Here is an 18,483-nt window from a genome sequence, read left to right on the forward strand (position 1 = left end):
TTTGCCAGTTTTCTCATTCCATCATATCCATTCTCCTAATGTTGGACTCACTCAAGAATCCTGCATCTGAGTGCATGATGTCATTTCTAATAAATCTGACAGCAATTGGAAAGCTTCTGGAATTTCCTTATCTGAGGTAGCCAAACTAAATAAACCTAATTCCCATCCATCAGGATCTCATTGAAGGCTAGCACCATTCTGGTTGAAGTGATTTCATGCTAAATGACATGAGAATGACATGAGAAGACTGTTTTCCTGGGCTCCTTATTGAACTGGATACCCTACTTTTCTGCCTGCAGGTCCACACTGCAGAGTGTCAGAGGAGCCAGGAGTACACAGTACTGGCTGGACACAAATTGCCTTTCAATTCATACACTCAACTGTTAGGGTCAAGAATTGCCTAAGACAGCAGTTGTGCCACCATCTTGAATGCATTCGGATTTGGAGAAGCCAAGTCTTTTCTTTTCTACAGCCAAGACCTGTAAAGAAGCTAGAGTCATTAAAAGATGGGGAAAAAAAGAAGTTAAATCATAATGTTAGAACTATTAGGAACCTTGGAGATTATTGCTGTCTCTCTGTCCGGAATGATCTTGCTCTTAAGGTCATTTTAATGTTCTTTCCTCTTCTGGGTAAAACATAGTTTTCTTTTACTAAGGATCCTCAAGAAATCGTAAGTGAAGCATTAGCTAATTCTAAAGCTACAGAAAGCCCCAGTGGTTCTTCCTCCCTTTTCATGCCCAAATTCTCTTCCACCTGCTGACTTCGAGGTTTATGCTTTCAGCATTAGACTCCATCTCTACATAAAAGTTCCACCTGAAACACTCACCAAAGCAAGCACCAGGTATTTCCTGTGGGTAGCTGGGACTTCTGTCCTGGTCTTGCCTCATGATTAACTTGGGTTTGGATGTGAATGATGAGAGATGGTGAGTCTGCGCTTTCCAAGGTAGGATAATGAGTTCCCTAACGTCTATCATTGGGGTAACCAGCATAGTGGTTAGAAGGCCAGGCTGTACCATTTACCACCTCCAGGGCCTTGAACAAGTTATTTAACCTCTCTGTACCTCAGTTTCCAGACCTGTAAAGTGGAGGTAATACTAGTATGTACCTCATAGAATTGTTGTGAGAATTACAGAGCATTTAAAATAATGCTTGACACCTACTGTGTGTGTTAGTCACTCAGTGGTGTCCGACTCTTTGTGACTCAATGGACTGTAGCCCACCAGGCTCCTCTGTCCATGGAATTCTCCAGGCAAGGATACTGGAGTGGGTTGTCATTTCCTCTTCCAGGGGATCTTTCCAACCCAGGGATTGAACCCTGGTCTCCTGCATTACAGGCAGATTCTTTACCGTCTGAGCCACCAAGGAAGCCCCTAAGATGAGTTTCCACTAGGGAAACATACCTACTAGGTGCTCAATAAATACCTGCTGAATGAATAGGCTCTTTGTTTTATCATGATTATGTAATTCCCAGGAGGAAACTCGATGTGGTGGCTTCAGCTTTAGTGGGCAATCTGAGGAGAACCCTATTAAGAATTGCTGTTTTTATTCTCATGGCAGGCCCAGATTGCCACACAGACTCATGTGCAGAGAGTTCTCAGTTTATAAAGGAAAGGAAAAACAACTCAATGTCTCAAAACAAAACAAATGATGAAATCTGGGATGAGACGGAGATGGGGATTGACATCTTACAATTAAATTAAGGCATTTCCACACAGCAGTTTCTGGAGAGAGTTGAGCCAGGCCTGGGTTTTTTATTTTCCTAGCTCCAGACTCTGACTGGTTGAAAGTGTTGAGTTTCCACTTGGATTTGAATGAACCACAAAAGGAAAACAGCTCATCCCCCCCACCCCCCCCCACCCCCGCTTTTTTTTTTTCCAGCACTCCTCACTCTTTCCTCCCTTCTTGGCTTCTTTTCCTGGAACTCTGCTCCAATACAAGAAACCAAAATGGTGGCATTTCCTTGATGAGAGCAGAGACTGAGTCACTGTGGAGCTCTTTAGGGGGCTGGAGTGCTCCAGACATTGTTCTTGGCTGATCTCTGGATGAAAAGCAGGTCACAGATGGGGGAACTGAGTTGTGCTTTATCATTGATGCTCCCCATTTCCAAGGTACCTTCCACAAACCTTGGCATTAAGCCTGGTGGGGGTGGGAACAGCTGTGGGGCCAGGCAGCTCCAACTGGGGCCCCAGTGGGCCTTTAATTTTCCCCACATGTGCACTCAGGTACAGGGATGCAGCAGATGGGCAGGGAGCAAGCTTGGGTACTGATCCCAGGACAGGAGCTCTGGATAAATGACGGTGGCCTGGGCAGCAAGTTTTGCTCTAAGGGGAGAGACTGAAACCAGGAGAAAAGGCATTCACCCAGCTTTTTCCTGAAGTGCCAGGGGGAGAACAAACAGGTTAGCGGTGAATACAAAATTAGCTTTGAGCCAGTCTCCAGAGTGATTTGACCCATTTAGGAGTCATTGAGAATAAGCCAAAGGGAGCTCTGTAGCCTGCATCTGAATTTGTCAGGGTTGAGAAGGAAGAAGGGATGGCCCACCAGGTGGCTGGAGTCCTCTAAGTCCCTTGTTCTGGAGTCTGAGTGACTATGGCTGGAACACCTGAGAAGGATTCTGGGACACTGACTTTGGGCCAACTCCTGGCAGAACTTACCAAGCAAATGATAACTCCTGCAGTTTCGTTGGTAATCGGTGTACCTACTCAGGGGCCCTGGTCCTTGAAAGGACCATATCAGGTTCTGAAACCTCCTTCCAGGTTAAACTCGTCTTCAAGACCCTTGTGTAAATGGTAAACTCGGACCAAGTCAGCAAAGAGGGTAGAAACATGAGGGCTTCCGTGGGGAACAAAGCCACACAAGTACTGAAGCTGACTCCACTCCAGCCTAGAATGGTGGAGTTGGGACTGGGTGCTGTTGGTGCCCTGCCTCTGTCTTCTCCATCAGCTGGCATGCTCCTCCTGCACTGAGAGTATCCCCTCCATACAGCGTTTCAACAAGAATCCCCATCACAGACTTTGCTTCTAAGTAACCCAGCCTAAGGGGGGCTCCCAGGTGACTCAGTGGCCAATGCAGGAGATGTGGATTCAATCCCTGGGTCAGGAAGATCTCCTAGAGGAGGGCATGGCAATCCACTCTAGTATTCTTGCCTGGAGAATCTCCTGGACAGAGGAGCCTAGAGGGCTGCAGTGCATAGGGTCAAAAAGAGTTGGACACGACTGAGTGATTGAGCACATAGCAACCCAACCTAAGAGAGAGCCGGGGGAAGTGGGGCATTTCAGAACAGTCCCAAACTTGACTACACATCAGATCACCAGGGCAGCTTAAAAATACAGATTTCCAGGCCCTACACCCAGAGATTCTAATTCAGTGGGTCTAGGGTGAGGCCTGAGATACTGTGGTTTTCCTGAGTACATCCTTCATCATCTGAATGCAGCCAATCCTTTGACCTATGAGAACCACTCCTTCTAACTCATGGCATTTATTTCCTTCCTTAGATCTTTTAGCAAACATTTATTGATCAAGTTCAGGAACAAACCACACAATCTGTCAGAGATACTAAGAAGTGGAGATTTAAGTAAAAGGATCCACAGTTCTTGGCAAGTGTCTTGAAGTCCAGCATACTATGCTGACTCTCAGAACTTTTTAAGCGAATTGTTGTATCTTTACATTTTTTTCCCCTCGTCCTGCAGTGTAAAGGTCTGTCTGGTTGGGAAAAGGGAGTCTCTCGCGGCACTGAGTTGCCATGGAGCTTTCCAAAAAGGGACATTTGACCCAACTTGGAATTTAATTAACGCTTCCCAGTCACCATACTCAGAAGTGTTAACCTCCTAACCCCTACCCACTGTGTCACCAACAGGCCTAGATTTTCAATATTATTGGTTATGTGGATGATTTGGTGATGAAATTCAAAGAGGACCCTGTGATAGGAAGACTCTTGATCAGGTTTTCATGAAAGACATAATCCTAAGGAATTTTAAGCAAATTGATTAAATAGCTGAATGAAGATGGTTCAGCCTGATGCAGAATAAGGGAACATTTTGGGTTTTAGTAACGGTAATGATGACAGTAGTCATAAGAATAGCAGCAAAACATGATTGCTAAGATTTGTTGGAGTGCCCACTATGTGTAAGGCCCAGCACTGATTACTTGGTCTGCATTATCTTTTTAATCCTCCCAGCAACTCTTTGAAGTAAATATATCCATTGGGGATTAACAAAGGCTTCAAAAAGATGGAACTTTATTTTTCTCTTATGTGTAAGAAGTCCAGGGCTAGTCCAGAGACCAAGACTTCTCCCAGCTCTTGGTTCTGCCACCCATGTGGCCCTCATCTTCTCAGTCCAAGATGGCCACTGGAGCTCCAGCCATCACATCACTGGCCCAAACAAGAGAATGAAAGAAGGGGCATGTCTCTTGTGTTCTAAGGAGACTTTTCAGAAATGCCACACCACAGTTGCTTTGATCTCATTGGCCACATAGCAGCCCCTAGTTACAAGAGAGGCCTGGAGATAGAGCCGTTTGGTTGTCTGGCAATGGACCCAGTTTAAAAAATTGAGGTTGTATGAATTCGAAAGGGAGGGCACACACGGAAGATCTGATAGGAAGTGAACAGTTTCTGCCATAGTAGGTAATGCTTTTCTCACCATTTTACAGATGAGGAATATGAGGTACAGTAGACTGGCTGGCTTAGTCGTGTTCATAGGCAGCAGGGTCACGGTAGGACTGCAATCTCTCTGACTCAAGGCTCCCTGTTTTAACTACTACTTCCTCCTACTCCTTCTGCTATTTTGTAAAACAGTTGTGTTTCCTTAGGGGTGCATTCGTTCATTTCGTGTTTTCTTCCCAGTGTGCCTTTTACCCTCTTTGTGTAAATCCCAGCCATGCTTCACAGTTCATCTCCAAGGCCCCTGAAAGCCCTTCCTTGCACCCCCAGCTGCTTTTTTCATTCAGTAAAGATTTATTTCACACCTACTATGCACGAGGCTTTGTTCTAGGCACTTGGGCTCCATCAACGCAAAAAACAAAGACCCCTATTATCTTAACAGGTGTGTGATCTTGATCAAATTCTTTAAGCTTTCTGAGCCTTGGTTTCCTCATCTATAAGATGGGAATAATAAAACTCACTGCATAGGGTTATTGTAAGGGTTAAATAAGCTATTGTATGGAAAACACAGTCCTTATTGCATCATTACATTTTGAAAAGTAGGACCTATAGCTATTATTAGGATCGGTGTTGTTCTGAACATGTCCGTCCTGCCCAGTAGACTATAATAGACAGGAATAGTAGCCAAGGCCTCTGTTATCACCCAAATATCTTGCTTACCAACGTGTGTGTGTGTGTGTGTGTGTGTGGCAGGGGTGCTTAGTAAATGTTCGCTGAGTGGATACAAAGGGTCCTGGAGTAGAGAGAACTTCGTCTTTCCTTACGCTGCTGAGTTAGGAAACTGAGAAAACATCCTGAGCCCCAGAGGAACTTTTATTTTTCCCAGTTTAAGCAGTGAGTTGTGGTGGGTGGTGTGCTAAAGAAAAACAAGCCTGACGAAATGGAATACTAATCTCCTCCTCATACTCTCCTGGAAGGCCCCAGAAAGAGCATGCAGTTCTTTTCCTTGCAGGATTTGTTCACCTTCTCTGATAGATTGCGTGTGCCAGCCAGCCCTGCTGACCCCTTCTTGTGTTGCTGCTGTCTCCTCATCCTGTCTTCCCTGCTTTTCTGTGGTCTCTGCTGCCGGTGCGAATAGTGCCTTGTGTTCCGTCCACAGGAGAAAGTTCGGGAAGTCCAAAGGCACTGCACATGTGGGGTCGTGGGGCTGTTGTATTCCAGTCCCACTGGCATCCCCCCACGCAGACCCAACCAGTGAGTCCTTCAGAACTACACGCTGGGTTTGCTGGCCACCCCACTCCATCCACCTTGTCTTCTCAGTCCAGCCTGGCCCTCGGCCCCCGCTGCAAAGGTGAAAGGCAAGTTCACAGGGTGCAGGCCTTCTTTCTTCCCTGACATCTGGTTTGATTCTGGGCAGCTAAATAGTGGCTTTGCCATGAACAACAAAAGCTAATTCACTGTGGTTTTTAAACACCAAGTGCAAATATTTTTCCTTTTCAGCTTGGGGTCACTGGAAGGGAAAAAACAGGACTGAGAAGGAGATTAACCTTTTAAAAACTATTATGACTTCCCATAGAAAATAAAACAACGGCCTCATTTCCTCCCATCCGTGAGTCTTTTTATGAGTGATTGTTGTTGGAGGCAAGACTGGGAATCCACGGATTTTTCAATTCTGTCTCAGCTTGGGTCTCTACCCAGAAGCCCACCAGGAGTGCTTTTAAGGGCCCTCGCGAATTCCAGCAGAGCTCAGGGCCACCCTCTTTGCCTTCTTGCTTGTCTGTCATCATCCCTGGCTGACTTTTCCTCTTCCTTCTTCTCCCCAGCCCTTTGATTTCTTCCCTCCAGAAGGGTTCGAGGAGGTGAGGGCCAGGCCCGCCCCTGATGCTGCAGGTGCTTGCAAGGCTGGGGAGTCTTTCTGTTGATTGGAGCGGTCCTGGTGTACCCCAGGGCTCAGCGCCCAGCAGTTCCCCTCAGACACGAAGTCACCCTTCTGGCTCTCACTCCACGTGGCTATGGAACAGAAGCGAGGGGCTGACACCGTTAGTCGTTTCAGTGACCTCTCTGGACTGCAGGGCCAGCGCCCTTCTCAGTCTTTCCCTCCATTTGTCTCCTTTCTTTCCCTCCTCCCTCCAGTTTTTGCACACTGATTCCGTTGCTGGGCTCAGCTGGGAGGTGAAGTGCATGCCGTGACAACATAAAGGCTGTGAGGGCAAAGCGGTGGAAGTCTCTGCCTTCTCCCTCTGGTGCCAAGAAGACGCTCTCAACAGACCCCAGGATGGTGGATGTTTGTGAAAGGGCTTGGGGCGCTGTTACTGTTGTTATTGGCATCGCACGAGTCTAACGTGTTGATACAGGTGGTGTGTGCGTTGGGGGTGGGAGGGGATCTGAAATTGATTTGCAACCTGCAAAGAGCAAACTCCACTTGTGTGCTGCCCCTCATCCTTTCAGCGGGTGTGCAAATATTTGCAGACCTGTTGAGCAGCTCAGCCTCACACCAACCTAACGTTTTTTCACAGCCAAGTGATCCTGCCCCAGCCTAATGAGAAGAAGGATGGAGGAGGGGATGGGGATGCTGCGGGGCTGGCATGGGGTGATGAGATGGGGTGTGTTCCTTATCATGACTGGACAGTCACCCCGGGGCTGGGCTGCCTTGGCTCCCTGGCTGTTAGCCTTGGGCCGGCTTCCTGTGTCCAGCGGCATGCTTATGGTTTCCATAGCCACGTGGCTCTTGGCAGAGCTCCTCCTGAGAGTCTGCGTTTAAAACCAGCTCCCAGGTGATGCCAGTGCAGCTGTAGAAAGTACCGGGCCTTCTGAAGTCCTCCCGGGCCGAGGAAGGAGAGTGTGGCTGAGCCCCTCCTCTGCAGACAGGGTGTGGCGGAGGCTGCCCCAGAGTCCTGATTTGCCATTCAAGTGAACCCCCGAGGGATTAGCAGCTGGCCCAGCGCTTGCTTGGGTGAGACCATCTCCCCCTCCAGGGGGGAGTCCCGGAGGCAGCGCAGATGTCGAGTGAGAATCTGCCACCCTCCTCACCGAGGGTTGCCCTCCCTCGCCCTCCCACCCCCCTGCTCTGCCTGCCGACTTAAGCAGATCAGCTTTCAGCTCCTGGGACTCCAGAGGGCTTTGGATGAAAGAAAAGGCCCGGCCTCAAGAAGCAGAGCGGGAATCCAAGCATGCCTCTCGCTTGCTGCATGCCCAAGAATGCAGGTACTTGGGGGTTTGCAGCATTTCCTGGCAAGACAAAGGGGGAGGGAACCTGGGGAGGCTGGGCCGAGGGAGCGTGGTTCTAGCAGTGATTCATCTTCTGGGGGGAGTGAGGGAAGAGCAAGGGGAGGCCGTGCTTGACCTGCAGAGATGACCCTCACTTTTGTGCTCGGCAGCTCCTGAGCTCCAGGCACTTGGGGTGGTTCTTCCAGGCTGGCCAACTTGGCAACTTTGTGCTCCTTCTGAGGTGCTGGACCACTTAAGACAGAGAGGACAAGGTTTCTCCCTCCTCCTCTTCTGTGCCGACCTTGGCCTGTCTTCCAAGAGGGCCCAGAGGGTGGCCCGTTGGGGAGGAGTCAGGGCAGCATCAGCAAGCTCCGGTCTGGGTGGCTGAGGAGGCCGCTGTGGGCTTGGCCCCATGTCCTGCACTGGCTAGCACTGCATCTGGCCCGCTAGTCCGTTGCTTCTCCTCCAGCACCTTGCCCCCTGTCTTGTTGGAATTCTTCAGTATCCTGTCCTCATCCTGAGATCACAAGTAGAGGATTATGTCTCTCCCAGTGGCCACCAAACAGCCTTGATCTGGGAGTCCTCAGAGCCAAGTTCCCCAGTGTCATTTCTGTTCCATCTGCAGTGGCCTTAACCCACTCTCGGCCATCTTGACTTCTTTGGTCCAAACCCCCTCTTCCTTTTAGTTCTTTGCCACATCAGCTCGGCCACACCAGTGAACCCTGTTTGCAAAGTGTCGAACTCTTTGCAGTATCTGTCCTGCACCATGGTTAGTCCTTCCATTTTAACTCGGGCTCCTGCATGGCAGGGATGGGGCCTTTTTTCTAGAGATGCCACCACCGTGTCGGTCACCGTGAGTGCAAGGCAGGGTGGTGTGCTGGCTGAAGCTGGCACTCTTCTCAGCCTAGCTAAGCCACCATAGTGCTCATTTGCCTCCACTGGGTCTGTGGAGACTGGGGCAGTGCTCTGTGGCCACGCGTTAGCCTAACCAATGTGGTCATCTGCAGCCTCACTCATTGACAATGCTATTCTGCTCCACCATCTGACAGCGCTCCCTCTGAGTTGCTTCTTCAGGTGTGGTGATGAGGAAGCGCTGGTTTGTATCACTTAGTTACCTAAGGTCCTTTAAGAGGGGAAGGAAACAGGCCTGTGGGCCTGGCAGCTTCTGGTGGGCACCACCGAACCTGTGTGTTTCTTCAGGGCATGACGGTTTCTGTACTTGGGAGCAGAGAGATTGTTCAGTCCACATCTCAAATAGCTTATATACTTATGATAAATCACCATTGTTTGACATGCAGGCTGCTCCTCAGGCCAGTTCAGTCAGAACCTCTGGGGATCAACCCAGGCATCAGAGCATTTCTTTAGAAAGCTCCCCAGCTGAATCTCCCTGTGCAGCTAGGGTTGAGAATCACTGCCTTAGGTAAGAAATCAGAACTTCACTCCCACCCTAACCCCTGCTTTCCCTCAGGGAACCAAGTATGACAATCCAGGACCTAAATCCACCCAGTTTCATGAGGATCAGTGGATTCAGGGGCAAATAAACAGCCAGGTAGTGTTTTATTAGGACAGAAGGACCAAGTCACTGGAAGGAGTGTCAAAGACATAATTCCCCTGCAGGTGCCTGCCAGGCTTCCAGGCTGTGTTCAAGGAGAAAGATGGTGGGGTCGGGGGAAGGCCTTTAGGACAGCCTGACCCAGTTTACCTTGGAGACGTGAGGATCCAAGGCCGAGGTGTTGGGGGCAGGCTGGGGTCTGGAGTAGGGGGAGGTTGGAGGGCTCACCCTTTCAGAGCCACTGGCACTTTGTGAATGGAGTCATCTTCTGGCATTGGTTTCAGCAAGGTCATGGCACCTCTGCCAACTCTGGACAGCTCACCAGTTGGGGGAGACCAGGCCCTTAATCAAAGATGCCTCCAAGTAGGACTTGGCAGAGATTGCATTCGGCACAATAAAAGCGGAGCGGAAAATGACTGCTTTTTGCTTCAACACAAATTTTATTACACCAGGTTTCATTATAAAAATGTTATAGTTTTGGGTGTGTGTTTATTATATAAACAATGTAGTTACTCTGATCTTCACCATCTTTCAAACCGGAGTCTCAAAGGGAGTTTTATTTACTAGATTTAAAGCCACGGAACAATTGTTTCATACGATTGCCTTATAAGCATAGGAATAATTCAGGGAAAAAGCAAACTCCCTGCATTCTTTCCTTCTCAGTCCCTGCTGAATCTTCCCAACCTAGAGGCAGGCATAGCCACCAGCTGACCATGCTAGATCTTGTAGCTGTTAAGCTGTATGGGGGTAGACCTCAATGGAGTAGGATGGTCTTCAGAAGGAGGGCAGAGCGAGACTTAGGCTTAAGGCTCCTGCTGCATCTAACCTACAAGAGTGTCCTAGTGGCTTGGGTAAGTGTGGGAACCACCTAAGCTAATCAGGCTGGCTTTTGGGCCCCGGACCTCTATACCATCCCATAGTCCAGGGCCACAGGGCCCAACAGCTACTGCCATTATTTATGCCCTAGTCTCTGGGCATACATATTTACCAGAAACAAAGCTTTCACATTAGTATAAATATCCTCTCAGGTTCCTTAGTTCATTCCTGGGAACTCCACATTCAGAAGTGCTGTGTAGACTGCCGCCATCTTACAGCAAAGTCTATTTTGTCCATTTTACTAGTGTTTTCCATTTTGATTCATTTATCTGATTTTATAGTCACTGACTTCAGATTGTAAACTTTTTTCCTAACCCTTAAATTGAATGCTTAATTTACAAAATAAATAGGTGAATTGCCAGCTATAAATTTACCTCAGAGGACAGCTTTGGTAATTTCCATTGGTTTTACTAGTTGGGTTCATTGTTATGGGTTTCATCCTCTTGATAGTTAGGTTTTGGAGAGGCAGCATGGTGTGGGGAAAATAGGCTTTGGTATCTGCCAGATCTGGGTTTAAATCCTTACTCTGCCGTGTATCAGTTGTGTGACTTTGGTCAAGTTACAGAATTGCACCTTCCTTATTTCTAAAATAGAGATGGTAAAATCTGCCTTGTATATTCTTTAAATGAGGATGAAATGAGTGAATGCAGGCAAAGGGCTTAGCATAACTCACCTAGGAACTGTTCAGTCCGTAGTAGTTGTGGATAATAATCATATTTAAAATAACACGCCTTTGGCTGGGAAGCTACTCTGCATTTGCATGTCTTAGGCAGGGGGCCAGGACAGTGGGTGTCCTTTCTGGATCAACCCACTTATCCTAACGTCCTCCAGAGGCACTAGCAGATGGGACATGAAAATACCAACAGTGTGCCTAGGGAAGGGCAAGCAGCCAAGTGTTACACTGGATTGAGCATGCTGAGGCGAGCCAGGAAAAAACTCAGCATAACCCAAAAGCGCACCATTGAGAAATTCCTCTGAAATTCCTTAGTTTGCCTCTCTTGTGGAATGTTCCTCAATAGAATATTGGAGCTGCTCTGTCTCAGACCTGGCTTCTTTCCCAGCTACCCAACTAGGTTGCTTCCCCTCTCTAGGGCCTTGACTGCTTGGCATGACCAGGGCCTTGAAGGAGCTGAGCATCTGGGGAGCTGAACTTGATGGAGCAGCATCTCTGTGCTGGGCACCAGGCTTGGCTGTGGGCCTCAGACATGACTAAGACCCTGCTCTGCACTCAAGGACTTACAAGTCGGGAGAATACTGACCCACGAGCAGCAGAAAGGCTGGTCACAGTACCTCAGGGCCCATCCACAGGAAGGAGGGACCAGCTCTCCCTTGTGGGGTGTGGCCTGGCCAGCCAAGTGTGGCTGACAGAGCAGGGCACCTTTGAACCTACTACGTTAGGGTAAATGGGTTAATGTGTATCAAGTTTGGGGTGGATTTTTGTTTGTGGGGTTTTTATTTGTTTGCTTGCTTGTTTGTCTGTTTTGCCTTGTTCTGTTTTTGAGAACATGATAGAATGAGCTCACTCTGATCTTCAGTATGAAGAACGAAATACCTAGTCTGTAAAACCAAGAGATTTTGCCATCTTTAGGTATCTAGGTATTACCGTCTTTTATAGAGGCAATATTTTGCAGAAAATGAAAGCCTATTTGCTTGGGGTTGATTCTTGCATTCTCTGAGTTGGAGGTGAGGGTGGGGAGGTAGAGGAGATGGGAAGGTTAGGAAGGGTTAAGGCTGCAGGAAAACAGAAGCCAGTGTAACCTGCTGTCCACTCTCTACCCTGCACAAGTCCTCTGTATGTAGACTTAGGTAGACATTACATGTCTGTGTTCAAGGCAGAATCTTCTAGTCTTCTCCAAAGCTGGCCTGTGCTTCTGAATGCTCTGTTGGGTCGCATGGCTTTCTTCCTCCTGGGTGCCACATTTGGAGTCAGGAGGGATACTGAGAAAGTCTACTCTCCTGAGGGTGGCTGGCCTTACGTGTGGCTCTAACTCAGTGACCTTGAGTGTGGTGATACCCACTGGCTCCCGAAATGGCAGAAAGGAAATGTGGAAAGGAATTCACCTCAGTCATATCCTCTTATCTGAAACGCAGGCCTAGTTGTTCAGCATCCAGAGGCCAAATGTCAAACACCAATAAAGGGAAAGATGCAAATGTTTCCTCGGCTTTGAAGAACTGAGGCCTCTCAGGAATGTTATCTTTTCTCCCTCTGGCCCCCACTCTACAGCCAAGCAAGGAGGAAGTTTTGATTTATTCTTCAAGACAGAGTAAATCACTCTTCTCTCACCACCTTGTCTCTATGTTATGCTTGCCATGGATGGCATTTGGCCTTTAACAATTAGGATCCCTCTTCCATCTAAGTTTTTATCCCTGGAAACCTTCACCAGCAAGATAGAGCTGGATGATTAATTTTGAAATAAGGAAGAGCTTGAGAATAGGCAAGGGGCACACATCAGTAGCCACAGGGCCCTTGGCTTAAATGGATGACAAATTACTCATCCTACCTAATGTAGGCCTCTATAGCTCCTGCTTTGAAAGCCAGAGGTGATGACGGGGGTCATGGGTTTCTAGTACTTTCCACAGCTACCTTGGAAAGCCAGCAAAGTGGCCGGCTGGGAGAATTAAGATAATTGTGTATTGAATGCTTTTCCTTGAAAAGAAGGTGATTTGTAGCTTCGCTTGGTGAGCCTTCTCTTTTTCCTCTCGGCCCATCTCCTCTTGGCATTTACTTGTTCTTGCTGCTGCTTTTTTTGTTGTCGTTGAGTTTGTTTGTTTGTTTCGTTTTCTTTTTTTACACTAACGACATCATGGGCAAAGAGAGGAGATTTTATTTTGAAGAACAATGATCACATTAACCAGGTGACAGCAGATAAGCTAAAAGTCACTCCATTTTCTCCTGGGAAAAAATGTTCTTTGCCGCCAAATCGCATTCCGCTTCTCTTTGTCTGCTCTCCTCTCATGGGAGGGTGGCAGGGCTGGCTGCTGATGGACTCAGAAGAAATCACTGGCAGATAAGATACACCCTTGATTCATATAAGAAGGGAAGTTTTTGAGTTCAATGATAAAAAAATATCTTCCTTTCCTGTTGCACAACATTCTTGTGGCTGGAACTCTCTGTAGAACGGTGACATTTCTCTACCCTTGGTCCACAGTATCAAGCAGAAAATAACTATGAAATCTGAAACTTGGTAAAGGATGAAAATCCAATTCATTGCAGTTTGATAGACGTGTAGGCCTGGATCAGACTCTGTAGCTACAGAATCTACCTACATCCTGCCCTGTTTTCAGAGCAAAACTGAGGACTCGCGTACCTTCAAGGTATCACAGCCACCTACAAAGACCCAGCCAGTGCTCTGTGCAGGAGCTGGGGAACCCAACTGGTGTGTCACCGCAGGTCTAAGAGCAGCTGTTAGCAAACAAACAAACCAAGCCTCCAAGTGACTGCAGAGAGAGTGAGTGGGGGATGGAGGAGGAGAAGGGAAGGAGGCGCCCTGAAGGGAGGGAGGTTTAGTTTGATGGATTGCTAGGAATTTGTTGGCCCCAAGAAGCATTCTGGGGTCACAGCTCTGAGCTGTGGTTTCTTTGGCAAGATCTCATAGGCTTGTTGTGAAGACTGGAGGAAGTAATGAAAACGAAGCACATAGTGCAAGGCTCGGCCCACAATGCAGACTGAGGAACTGTTTGCTGTCGTCATCATCATCAGGAGATGGTGTTGTGTGGAGAACTTGAAGGCTCTCAGTCACAGGCCATGAAAACCCTTTGCCCGCTAATTGTAACCCACTCTTTCTAAGGCTTGACTCTCATTTCTCATATCTTGGCAGACTTTGGCTAATATTAGTTCACCTCTGGCAAAATGAAAGCAGGTTCAACCAAGTTTCAAAAGATGTTTTGAACCCTACTGCATTTCTCAATATAGCATCTTGTATACAGGGTTTATAATTTTAGGAGTGGGTGGATATTTGCGTGGCGGTATAGATATAAAACCAGTGGCGGATGCAAGCATTGCTCTTGGGTCTTTGTTTTCATCAACTCATTTCCACAACTTCAAAAAACATTCACTTGGTCGTTTTTTTCTTCTAATCTGTTTATCGTCCAGTGCTTTTGTTTGGGTCACAAAAGGAAAGGTATTTCTGGCAAAAAGCAATGAAACTTATTTCTTCTAAAGTTTAGCATTTACAATAGAACGCGAAGTACTGTTGTATCATAAGTGATCAATATAATGTTTTTGAGAGGGGTCTGTCCATTAACATTGGGGGCTGAGGAGATTTGGAGCCCAGAGCTTGGGGAAAACCAGGATGTTAAGATTAAAACCCATCTACAGACTCTTTATTATGTGCTCAGCAGAACTGTGTGGGTCACAGCAGCTACTCATAGCAACCCTCTGACGCAAGCACAATTATGTCTGTTCCCCAGAGGAGGAAAATGAGGCTTAGAGCGTTTGCCTAACTTGCCCAAGATTATAGCTCAGTCGATGGGAACCAGAACTTGGACCCATGTCTGTCTGATCCCAAACCCCAGGCTTGTTACCACCAGGCCATACTGACTGTGAGGATTTGAAAGTAATGACTCCAAAGTAAACTTGGGGGTGGTATCTTTAGGTTATCATACAGGTTAAGAGTTAAAAGATGTGCCATGGTCTACGCTCCAGTCTCTGCTGAGGTCATCCAAAGAGAAGGAAACTTAGTTTTTATTTGAAGGAGCAACACCCGATCAGCAGAGATAGGCCTGGCACAACATGAGACTTGAGCTAAGAAGAGGTGCCAGAGAAGGGACAGAGCCAACAGTGTCCGCCCCCGCTGTTACCCCGTGTCTTGAGAAAACAGAGTGGTGTAGGGAAAGCCTTTGACTTTCTCTTTCAGTCCTAAGCTAGTTAACCTGACTGCCTGTAACTGATATATTTATTATCCAGCATTGTTTATCAGTGACATATTGTTCAAATATTCATTTCCTAGGAGAGGATTGTAAATGTCTCCTGGAATCATAAAAGGTGATGGATTAACAAGTGGGGGAGGTTGTGGCAGGTCAAGAAGTTACCATGTGGGGTTTCCCACACCATCGCTTGTGAGGGTCGGCAGGTCATGAGTTGTCTCTCAGTGGCGAGAGAGAGGAGAGTTGGTCCTCTCTGACTTCCTGACTTCAGCATCCTGGTGAAGGTCCTCACAGCGATTATACTTCATCTCATTCAGAGGTTTTGAACAAAGTAACAAGTAGCAGGTACGATTACAGCTGTTCCTGGATTTGCAGGAATCTGATTGTAACTGTCTCCGTTCTCCACTTGGCCATCTTCCCACCATCATCTGCTTTCCCAGAGTTCTCAGGCCCGGCTGCTCTGAACCCACAGTGCTGCCTGTTGGCTGGAACAGAAAACCCTGAGACTCAGCATCCTTTCCAGTACTGTGAGATGAAATGCATGTGTGTCTCTGAAGTTCCCTACACCAGCCAAGTGTTCCAGTCGTGCAGAATTCTTTGTACTTTCTCATCATACCATGCTGTCGCACACACCTCCAAGCCTGTATACAGTGTTCCCTCTCTGGAATGCTTCTATGACTGGTTTCATCTGGCCAACTCCTAGACAGTTTGGAAGGGTTGGCTTAAGCATCACCTTCCTTGAGAAGCCCTTCCTGACATTGCTCAGAGGGATTTTGTCATCTCCCTTCCCGTAGCCCATATGCTGTACACGCCTGTATTTTAGTGGTGCTTCCAAGGGCAGCTGGAGAAGGGATAAGCTACCCACTCCAGTATTCTTGGGCTTCCCTTGTGGCTCAGCTGGTAAAGAATCTGCCCGCAATGTGGGAGACCTGGGTTCGATCCCTGGGTTGGGAAGATCCCCTAGAGGAGGGCATGGCAACCCATTCCAGTATTCTTGCCTGGAGAATCCCATGGACAGTCCATGGGGTCGCAAAGAGTTGGCCATGACAAAGCGACTTTCACTTTCACTTTTCCAAGGGCAGAGGATGAACTAATGCCCCTGAGGGGATCTGAGCCACAGGGTGGAGGTGGAGATGGCCCAAAGCTGCCTTCCAGAGATCTTGAGATTTCTTTGTAATTATATGCATCTATAAAGTTTGGACCGTTTCTATAAAATCTGCACTATTCCCTACAGTATTTCATATAAAATAATCTCCCCCCAAATAATTATTGAGTAAAACTATGGTCCATGAAGATCCCCCACCTTTGTCCTGTGGTGTCCTGAACCCCCAGGCACAACACAGTATATGTTGAGAGTATGTGGAAGTCCCTCTGAAAACCATGTATAGTACAGTGTCTTTCTAGTTGGCCATTCTATGCGCTCCTTCAGAGTAGGGACTAAGTCTTTCATCTCGGCTGTAATATTTATAAGATTTTAGATACTCAAAACAATTTTTTTGAATGAGTGAATCTTTCTCGTGATATTAAACATAATAAAGAACCAGTGTTATTAAACCTCAAAGAGATGGGGTCATCTCTTTGACCCCAAGGTCTCCATCAGCCCACTTCTCTTTCTCTAGTTACGTTTGCATTTCACTGGGCACTGGCATTTAAGATTAATTTTTATTATTTTATTTTTTAAGGTTAATTTACATGGCTGTGCTGGGTCTTAGTCACAGCATGTGGGATCTAGTTCCCTGACTGGGGATTGAACCCAGGCCCCATGCATTGGGAGCATGGTATCCTACCACTGGACCACCAAGGAAGTCCCTAAGATTAATTTTTAAAACCATCTTCTGCAGTTATGTTAACATTTAGTCACTACCATGATACCAGTATTGTTTTCCGCTCTGGTTCATGGCAAATGCATATTTCCCCAGCAATACTGTGGAAGAAAGAAGCCTTGATGGGCAGACTTGGAACTCTAAATGTCATCTGTCACTTCTTTTCTGTGGGAAATTTGGTCCTGAATTAAAAAAAAAAAAAAAAAAAAAAAAAACTTACACATGAACTCTGGAACACTCTGATGCTGGAGACTAGCTATATTCAAGGGTCAAGCCCCTCCATTCTGCAGTTTCTGTTTATAGGCCTTACTGCCCACAGCCTGAGGAAGTGGGGTAAGGAGGCTTGAAGCCAGAGCCACAGAGTGACATCCCAGAATCACTGGAGCGGTCAGGGATGACCTCAGATTGGTCCTTCCCTCGAGTCTCTCTGGTTCTATCAGCAGCAGCATCAGGCTACCTTGGATGTGTAATGAATGTCTCAGGAAGCGAGAAAAATTCATTCTCACAAATCCTACTGACATTTGTGATCCTAAAACTCTTGTCTTTCTCCGGTTCAGACAAATGAACACCTGAGCCATCTATCGTCTCTCCTTTAAAAGAGAGTCTCAACTAAACTTAAGTTTCTTAAGAAATATTTGAGTAAAGAAACTCTCCTGTGCAAAGCAACTTTCAACACATGATCCATTTATTATGAAATTATTCTTCAGAAACTTCCCACTGGTACCCTTCCTTCTTTTTGTAAGTTTTATTTTTTTAAAGTCTTTATTGAATTTGTTACAGTGTTGCTTCTATTCTACATTTTGATTTTTTGACCTCCAGGCCTGTGGGATCTTAGCTTCCCAACCAAGGACTGAACCCACACCCCCTGCATTGGAAGGCGAAGTCTTAACCACTGGATGCCCAGGGAAGTCCCCCTTCCTTCTTTAGAAGTGAATTACTCTTCACAGAAATGGAACACCCTTCAAGAGCAGGCCAAACCATGCCTAGATCCTCCTCCAGGTCACAGCCTACCTGGCTTCTCTAGCATTGCATCTGGTATATCTTACGAAGCCCACCCAGTCATTTCTCTATTGTTTGACGTCACCCCATCCTTAAATGACAAAATCTTCCCTCCCAGTTTGGCACATGATGGTATTTTTCTGTCTCCTCTGATCTGGAAGTTGCAGTTCTGATTCCACCCTGAAGGCACCGCACAGAGGTCCCAGCCTAGAGCTGGAATCCCCATTCTCACACTGGGCAAAGTGATTGGGAAGCAGGGTCAGGGCTTGAACTGGGGTAAGCTGCCACCACTGGTGTAGAGAGGGTTTTGTTTTTTTTTTAATTCCTAAAGTTTCTCAGCAAAACATCCCCCTTTCTGGAACATAATTAGTATGTGTTGAACCACAAATGTAGAAAATCGCTGAGGGTACAGACCAACATATGTTCACAGGGCTACAAAGAAGGTTTCTTTCTTTCTCCCTTTCCTTTATTTGCTCCTTGCAAAGCCTTGCCAGAGTCAACTGAAAAGAACCCCTTTTCATCATATACACTTTTTCCCAAGAAGTAAAATGAACTAAATT

General features: G+C 47.0%; 1 protein-coding gene and 1 non-coding gene across 3 annotated transcripts in view; one reads left to right on the top strand and one right to left on the bottom strand.

Moving 5' to 3' along the window:
- Positions 1 to 18,483, top strand: part of NHS (NHS actin remodeling regulator) — a 345,114-nt gene that overhangs the window by 228,257 nt on the left and 98,374 nt on the right. The gene's annotated exons all lie outside the window — the stretch shown is intronic.
- Positions 16,834 to 16,905, bottom strand: TRNAW-CCA (transfer RNA tryptophan (anticodon CCA)). Its single transcript has one exon. It is a non-coding gene; the product is annotated as a tRNA-Trp (tRNA).

The sequence above is a fragment of the Bos mutus genome, chromosome X (assembly GCF_027580195.1).
Source record: "Bos mutus isolate GX-2022 chromosome X, NWIPB_WYAK_1.1, whole genome shotgun sequence".
In the NCBI taxonomy this organism is placed as follows: domain Eukaryota; kingdom Metazoa; phylum Chordata; class Mammalia; order Artiodactyla; family Bovidae; genus Bos; species Bos mutus.